Genomic DNA, 8008 nt, shown 5'->3' on the forward strand with positions numbered 1-8008 from the left:
CCTATTCAGCAGGTCGACCTCACACGTCGATGCTTTTCTATCATACTTTTTTTTATCATATTTGTCCATTTTACAGCCAGAAATTGATCAATACTGTATCATATCGTAGTTGGGATTAGTACCTATAAATATGATAATGACACAAAAAGCTGGTAAAACACATTGGAAAACACATTGTCTTTTTTGCAAGAAAAAGCTATTTATTACATTATGTTTATATTTATACATTTTGAATGCTTTGAGTGAAACTGCAATAAAAAATGTGACGGGGATGATTATTTTATTAAAAAAGAGTTGACAGAATGGGAGCAGTAGTGAGTAAATTATTTATTAAATCATTAAATCTCTTCTTTGAATGAGGTTGATTAAAGCTGGTTTTCGAAATGCACTTTCCAGAATTAAATTAAGAAATAATTCTCTTTCACAAAATTTTGAATTTGAAAACGACAAGAAATGAAATATTGTTACTCTTGTATAAAGGACTCGAAATATTTAGTTGACGACTACACAGCTAGTCCTTATGCACTAATGGTGTTGTGTGTGCAGGAGCAGTGTTACCTCTTTTTTCTTGGACAATGCAAGATTCATTAGGCTCGCAAAGATGCAAAGCGAACATTTTTATCTCGAGATGAGTCATGATGACTGGTCTTTTTTCAATTTCATTATAATAAATAAATTATTTTAATGGCTCCTACAAATCGTTTCTACATATTCTTCAACAGTAGCTACAGAACAGTAGCAATAGAATTTTTCTTTAGTGTGTTGTAAATATTCCGCCTTTCTGTACCTGATCTCATATCACTTAATTATTTAGTCGGAAGACTGTTATGCATATCATCGTGAACATTTCAATCCTTTATTTGATTATTATTATAGAATCCAACGAGAATAACACAAGTCGAAATTCTGTCTCCTAAAACCACATGAAGTTGTCAAAACTTCTTTTATCAATGTAAGACAAAATTTATGAAGAAAAAACTCGTGTTAAAAAAATTGTACTCGTGTTTTCGCACTATAACAAAACTGTAATGAATTGTTTTGCAATTGTCTGACACATGTCTCCTCCATTTAAAGTGAGACGAAGTAACTTTCTCTTCTGCTATTTTGTCAGTATACGCAGAAATGTAAATGGACATGTTTACAATAATATTAGCAAGAAGTCGTTACAACAGGAACGAAAATTCTACTACTACTGGCAGCTACGTGTATAATGCCAACACCAAGACACAAAAAGTTTTGTATGATTGACTAACGATAAGTAATGCAATTATCATGGTTCGTTCTCATCATTATGGTGGCTGTTGCTCTCACGCAACTTTGCGAAAGAAAGTTTAAATGTCTACAATACTGTTGGAAAAATACCACTTTCCACTAAATTTGTCCAAGGTAAAGATTCGCAAAATATGGGAGACATTTATTTACTCGGTCAATTACGTAAGCCAAAAACTTTTGACACAGTCTTGTATAAAAGTTAATTTGCAAAGAATTTAATATATCGCTGCGAACTTTTTTATTACGATTCGTCAAACTTTAAATTAAACTCTGTACAAACTATGCGCATAATTGGATTCATAGCGTAAGCAAAATTCCACGTGTTTTGTTTGAAGTATTATAATGCTCGTAGTAACCGGTCCCGTTTAACTAACTAATCGAGCTTACAATTAGTCGTCTTTTATCCAAATACATATCTATCTCCTGTGTCAAAGGTGACCCCACAACTCGAAAATGGACATGCTCTACAAGGAGTGGGAAGCTTATGGAGATGGTGGACATCATTGAGACAAAGAATATTATGAATACAGAGAGCAAATCATGCCAGACTAGACGGTGGGTGATGATAATATTGTTATTATTCGTGAAGAATGGAACATCCAGTAGTGTGATCCAATCTATTATGAGGCAAGTTAGTGTAATGTTGCCAGGCCGGAGAGAGAGGGAGAGAACGCGTAAGACCGCCCTCCATTCATCCAGAAGTAATGATCCCAGCCCTTCTTTCATCAGGACTCCGCCTGGATGGCTCCGAACCAGGCAGCCATCCCATTCCCCCCGCAAACCAGAACCAGCACACTTCCTCCTTCGCTCCGGCACAAAAAGAATCCACAATCCACTCCAACTTCTTCAGTTATTCAGTCACACCACTGCGACTCCCTGTTCTTCTCTCTCTCCCACCTAAAAAACCCTCTCCGGCGGAATATTGAACAAGAGTCCGAGTTCGGAGGAAGCAAGTATGTGGATGTATGATGATGGTGATGGTGATGGTGATATCTTTACGGGGCTCGGTTCACCGAAAGTCAAGGCCACAAATATTTCTGGATTAACTTCCTCACCTAAAGTGAGTGAAAAAATATGAAGGAAGGTGTTCTAATGCAAATTATGAAATCACAACAATGCTTAATTGTCTGTTGGTAGAAATAAATTGCAAAGTTTTCAGGATGCTGTGGAGGAAAGTTGTGGTGGTTTGGGAGAGTTTTAGTTAAGCCAAATTGTTTGAAATCCCATGTTCCAGCGACCAGAGGAGTATACGCCCGGCGAGGAAGGAAGAAGTAGGGAAGCGAGTAAAATGTCCCTCGATCAATTTCATGCCCCTGCGACGCGTGTAAGTAGAGAAATTTACTGGAAAACTTTGGATGTCCATAAACTACACGGAATCTCATTTCATGATGACTTACACATCCACTCGGCTGGTGCTACTGCTACGTCGACTCTGCTTTTGGTATGATGTAACCTTGCCGGAGATGGAGTTCAGTTTCATTTTCACCATTTCCTCCGGTATTAGTATGTATACCGGATGACCTTGCAGCAACTCCCTCCCTTCTGCCACGCACTGGGTGGAAATCGCTTCACAGGAAGTTATTTTAGAAGTAAAGGAGAATCTGTGTGTACCGGCGGCTCTGCAGTTTCGTGGTACTTGGGTATTTTCGGAGCGACCTGTATATCCTCATAGTTTAGTCTTCCCCGGTTAATCGAATTTCGGTTTAATTAACTTACCTCAGACCAAGCTTGTTCAAAACAGCTACCATGCTCGGATATATGATTTACTGGCTTTATATCTCCTCTCATACATATCACGCACCCGTCTTGAAGCGCAATGCTCTGCTCTCCCTTTTCAAAGTTGGTTCTAAAACCAAAGCCAAACAAAATTAGATAGGTGCTGAGCTACTTTTGGCGAACCTGGCTGGCTGAAAATGTAAAACGAAATTGGAGAAGCTTGGCAAATATGAGTAGTACGCCAAAGTACCTCTGCAAGTAAATAACGAGACGAGATACCACTTTCTTTGAGTTTGCTTCAGCGAAATGAAAGTGAGTCGGTCGGGTAAATATTTTACAGACGTCGAACCCAATTGATCTCCTGATCTTCCAATGTTCTTCGTGATAAAATATCAATTCTTCGCGACGACAAGTTAAATAAGTGCATTTAATATATTACAGTTTCGTCTTGTGCAATACAGCGAAGGCGATCGTAAAGTGTAGGATGATATGACCTCACATGACGAGTAACATAGTTCCGCCGCTGCTCCTGCTGCCTCCAGGCATTACCAAATTTACCAAATTGGTTGGCTCGGTGGAATGAACGGATGGATGGAAAAGCCGAGTGCCATATCCAGCAAGCAAGCATTCACCAATTGACTACTGAAGTGAACTAAACTGGGAAGGTAACTATAGTCGGCTTGTAATAACTGTTTTTGTAGGGATGATTCAAATTAGTTGGGTATTCGCGATTCGCTCATCCACCAATTCTTACCATCATCTCGTTCTACGGGCCACTACGTGATCGCCATCGACAGACCATGTATAAGTTAACATGAAGTGCATATGTACATACTCTACCGAAACAACTACTTGATAAATAATGCAATATTATATATGAATCTTAAACCTCAAGCTAAACTTTCTTCTTCGCACTTGATTGTTTTATAGATTCGAGGCATGATCTCACAAACTCCCTGAAGGAGTGAAGTGAAAGTACAATTTTCTTTAGATACCCACCAGGAAGATTAGTCGTTCAAATATATGGAGACTCCATAATGGAGTCTGTATGTATTTGTGGAATTCGTGTAGGCGCAGACATGTAAAGTTTCAACGGCTTTGTAATTATCACTCCGTCAAACGACTCTGTTTTCTATAGTCGTTGACAAGGTATCCATCACAATTATAAATACAAAAAACGTAATGGCAGACATAATAAAATTTTATGCTTCATGATTCAATCAGAGATCAGACATACGTGGCCTCTTGTATGTGCAAATATGTGAGACAGCCAGTCGTTCGTCCTCATTATTATCCGTCTGGTGAAAGTGTGTCAGCCAGTCTTGTCTTTTTCTATATAATGAGGAAATCAAGTCCTATTATCAGTCTTAATAATAATAAATTGCAACAACGGTCTAGTAGCTGAGCACAATGTCATTAAATTATTGTTTGCAGCGCTAGAAGAAAGCACGTTGCAAAGTGAATGAACTGGTTCAGGAAAAAGTAATAATACTAATCCATAATAATAATAGTAATAAAAATAATAATGTAATAATTGAGACGGGGACGAGGAGCAATGAGAAGTGTGTTGCAGCAGGTAATAGTCCATGATTAATGAAGTGGATGAGGATGGAGGCATCAGACGGGAAAAACGGTGTTGGGTGAACAAGGTCGCCGAGAAGATGATGATACAGCAGCAACAGCATCCAACCACCCATCCAGAGCATGCAGTCGATAAACAAACAGATAAGAAATGGGTTTAAAATTGTAGGAGTGGAATAAAGGATTAGGATTAGAGAGTAATCAGATCCGATGGATGGATTCACTTGGTTGAATATACCACAAGAGAGCGAGAGGCATAAAAAGGAACTGTCTGCTTTGCTGCGTTGCATGTAATTTAGTAGGAAATGAGATGTTTGTTGACGACATCACTGCATCAAGATTGACTCGCTCGGCTCAATCCTGCATCCAAAAGTCTCTCCAAAGTTATAAAAGGAAAGTAAGAGGAGGAGGAGGCGGATGTTTCACAAGTGGATGGATCAAGGTGGTGGGTGAAAGCAGGACAAACTCTCAACTTTTCTGTCTGTCTCGACATCGCATTTTTCAGCAGAGTTAGCAACTGCATCCGTGTGCAACTGTTCATCAATAATTATGTAATTGAAGGGAACTACTGATTTCTCTGGAGAGAGAGAGAGCAATGGCTCATCTGCTCACTTTCGCAAACTGTACATCAAGCTGTACTTGTCACATTGATGCAAAAATGCAAGAATGCCAGGGGACAGGGTTCCGACGGTCGCGAAATGGAAAATGTGATTGAACGATGATGCAATTTCAGAAACCCTGTGTGCATCTCTGGTAAAAAGAGAAAAGAGCCGAAAAGAAGAAGAAGGAGAGACATGAGAATGGTACATAAATGGAGCCGTATATGTGTACGTACATGGCTGGCTGGCTGTATATGTGATATAAAATAATGGGGAGAAGATGGAAGAAATAAGGCAAGGAAGGCACACACAGGACTGACGGGTGGGTTGACTGGGGGGAAAGCAGGCTGGAGATTTGGGAAGATGAGTAGGCTGGGCAACTCACACGGCCTGGAATTCGACAAGATTGTTGAGCCAATGCGCTTTCAGCCTGACTAACTCCAACTCTACACAACTAGCAGCACTACCACCACCACCACCACCAACCAACCAAACCAGTATCATCCCTACATGGAGCCTTCCGACGACGACAACGACGACGACGACCAAATAATATGCAAGCCAATTCTTCTTCTTGCGTTTTGTTCTCCATGCTCCCCTTCTTCCTTCTGTTGCTGCCTCGATGCAGGTCTGGGCCTCCCGAGAGTCTTCATAATATGTCGTGTGTCTCTCGTACATAAAATGCCTTCCAACAAATGTCAAGGAAGGAAAAGGTGACACCTATCACCACCACGGAGACGTTTGCTACCACGAAATATATGTCTATAACCCATTCTCACATGCATGCATGCAAACCAGTTACAAATAATACCACGGAGGGCAAGAGGGCATGAAATCCTCCATAAATATTGCATCGACAGCTCGATCTCTACACATTCTTTTCTGCAGAGTAAAAGCGGCCTCAGAAAAAAAACAGTGGGACGACCATTTATGGGACGACTTACTTTCACTTTTATACACCATTCCCCACTCACGATAAGAAGAAGAAGAAAAAGACGATGATATATGCGGATGGACTTTCACGGGAGGAATGGGATGCTGCTGATGTGGATGTGCGTCTGATATTCTCGAGTGGATGAATGAAACAGCAGTCATTGGCGGTGAGAGTATGTAGGTGATCATCATGTGTGTGGAGCAGGACTTGTCGATTTGTGAAAGTTGGTTAAGTGAAGGGATCTCAGTCGAAAGAATGAGAGAGAGAAAGAGAGGAAACCACAGGAAGTGAAGGAAGGAGGAGAGGAGAGAGAGGAGTGAAAAATTATCATCCCGAGGTAAGATTTTATCTGAGCATTTCACGCTTCATGGTGCATGTAGAGTGCCATGAAATCACGTTAACATAATGAGTCGTTGAAGAATATGGACCAAGTCCCGATGTTTTATGAACCGTGGAGGAAAGAGAGGAACAGACTAACCTAACCTAACAACCTCAGAGATGATGATAACCACAGGCCCACATTTATACATACTTCTTCACTTACGTGCTCTTTATTTAGAAGGCGGAAACCTCTTCACTTTTTGTACCTTCAAAACTAATCCAACTGCCCGACTTCATCGTCATCGTCGTCGTCTCATTAGCCATTTCTCACACTCGCCACCTTTTCACAGCCACCTTTACTTCCACTCGTCTTCTTTAAACCCATCCATCATTACCAATCAGTCCACTCCATCGCCTTCCCTCCCACAAATAAATCATGACTTTTCAACCATGTCCTCATTCATAAATCTGCTGATTGATTTTGCAAACATGTAAAAATATTGGAAAAACTAAATTTGTCTCGGCCCTTTCTTGACATTTAAATTTACAGCAAGTTCAGTTTATTCGAGTGAAGGGAGACGATTTTGCACGCTGCTGACAACCTCTTCTTATACAACTTGACTGACTGACATTTTAGGAAAAACTAACAGTGGAACGTTATGGAACCATGGGTAGGTATCTTGTGTACATATAAGGTCAGGTATTACAAAATGCATTCAGTTTAATGTCTGGGTGCCACTTCACTTTCCTTTAAAACTCATTTTTTTAAGTGACCTGTCATTTACGGCAGTATTGTAAACTGGGCTGTAAACTCATTATCACTTGACAGCGGAAATGTCCACTAATGCCAAACGAAACAATAATTGATTCACTTTGAGGCAAACTTTATGAATAGTATCCTCTCACAAGCTCAACTTACAGGTTAGTTATTAGGCACTCTTTGTAAACTGAGTAAGTAAATAAGTGATAATGAGGGATTATCCTTATTTTAAGCAGGAGGCGTATTATGTCCCTTATTATAGAAATCCGTCATAAATAGTTACTTATTAGTGATGCCTATTCTTTCTTACCGTCCGCTCATTTCATACCTATGTCGCCATGAAGGATTAACCGTTCACTTAAATTTAATAAATAACTATCAATTACAGACAATTTTGGATGCAGGTTATCCATAACAATACAAGAAAGAAGCATTAACACTTTACAATGCATAATATAAAGTTCGGCTGAAAGGATATGTACATACTTTGCAAAAATAACTTGTCGCAAAAAGTTGAGACTCTTCAAACGCCGAGATGACACAAACTCCAAGTTTTAATAGAGCAAAGATGCACCTCTTAAATAATTTGTTGATATTTATACATGCACACATCGGCCTGCCTAGTCTGATGGCATGCACTACTGGGCTTCACCACCACATCATCACTGCAACGGTACGGAAACTGAGACGGAAGGCGAGTTCGAATCGCAGATTTGAGAAAAGGTTCTTCCTTCATGGGATTCGTTCGTTGGTTGGATGCCGAATTCGTATTCTGTTCTATAGAAGAGAGTGACGACGAGAGGACGACGACTATACTGCTTGGCT

At 40.0% G+C, this 8008-nt stretch overlaps 1 long non-coding RNA gene across 1 annotated transcript; it reads right to left on the bottom strand.

The window, feature by feature from the left end:
• Window positions 1–2468: 2468 nt before the first annotated feature.
• Window positions 2469–3108, bottom strand: LOC118436117. Its single transcript, XR_004835220.1, has 3 exons — window positions 2989–3108; window positions 2670–2928; window positions 2469–2585 (listed from the first exon to the last, which is right to left on the bottom strand). It is a non-coding gene; the product is annotated as an uncharacterized LOC118436117 (long non-coding RNA).
• Between the last annotated feature and the right edge of the window lie 4900 nt (window positions 3109–8008).

The sequence above is a fragment of the Folsomia candida genome, unplaced genomic scaffold (genome assembly GCF_002217175.1).
Source record: "Folsomia candida strain VU population unplaced genomic scaffold, ASM221717v1 Fcan01_Sc006, whole genome shotgun sequence".
Lineage (NCBI taxonomy): Eukaryota > Metazoa > Arthropoda > Collembola > Entomobryomorpha > Isotomidae > Folsomia > Folsomia candida.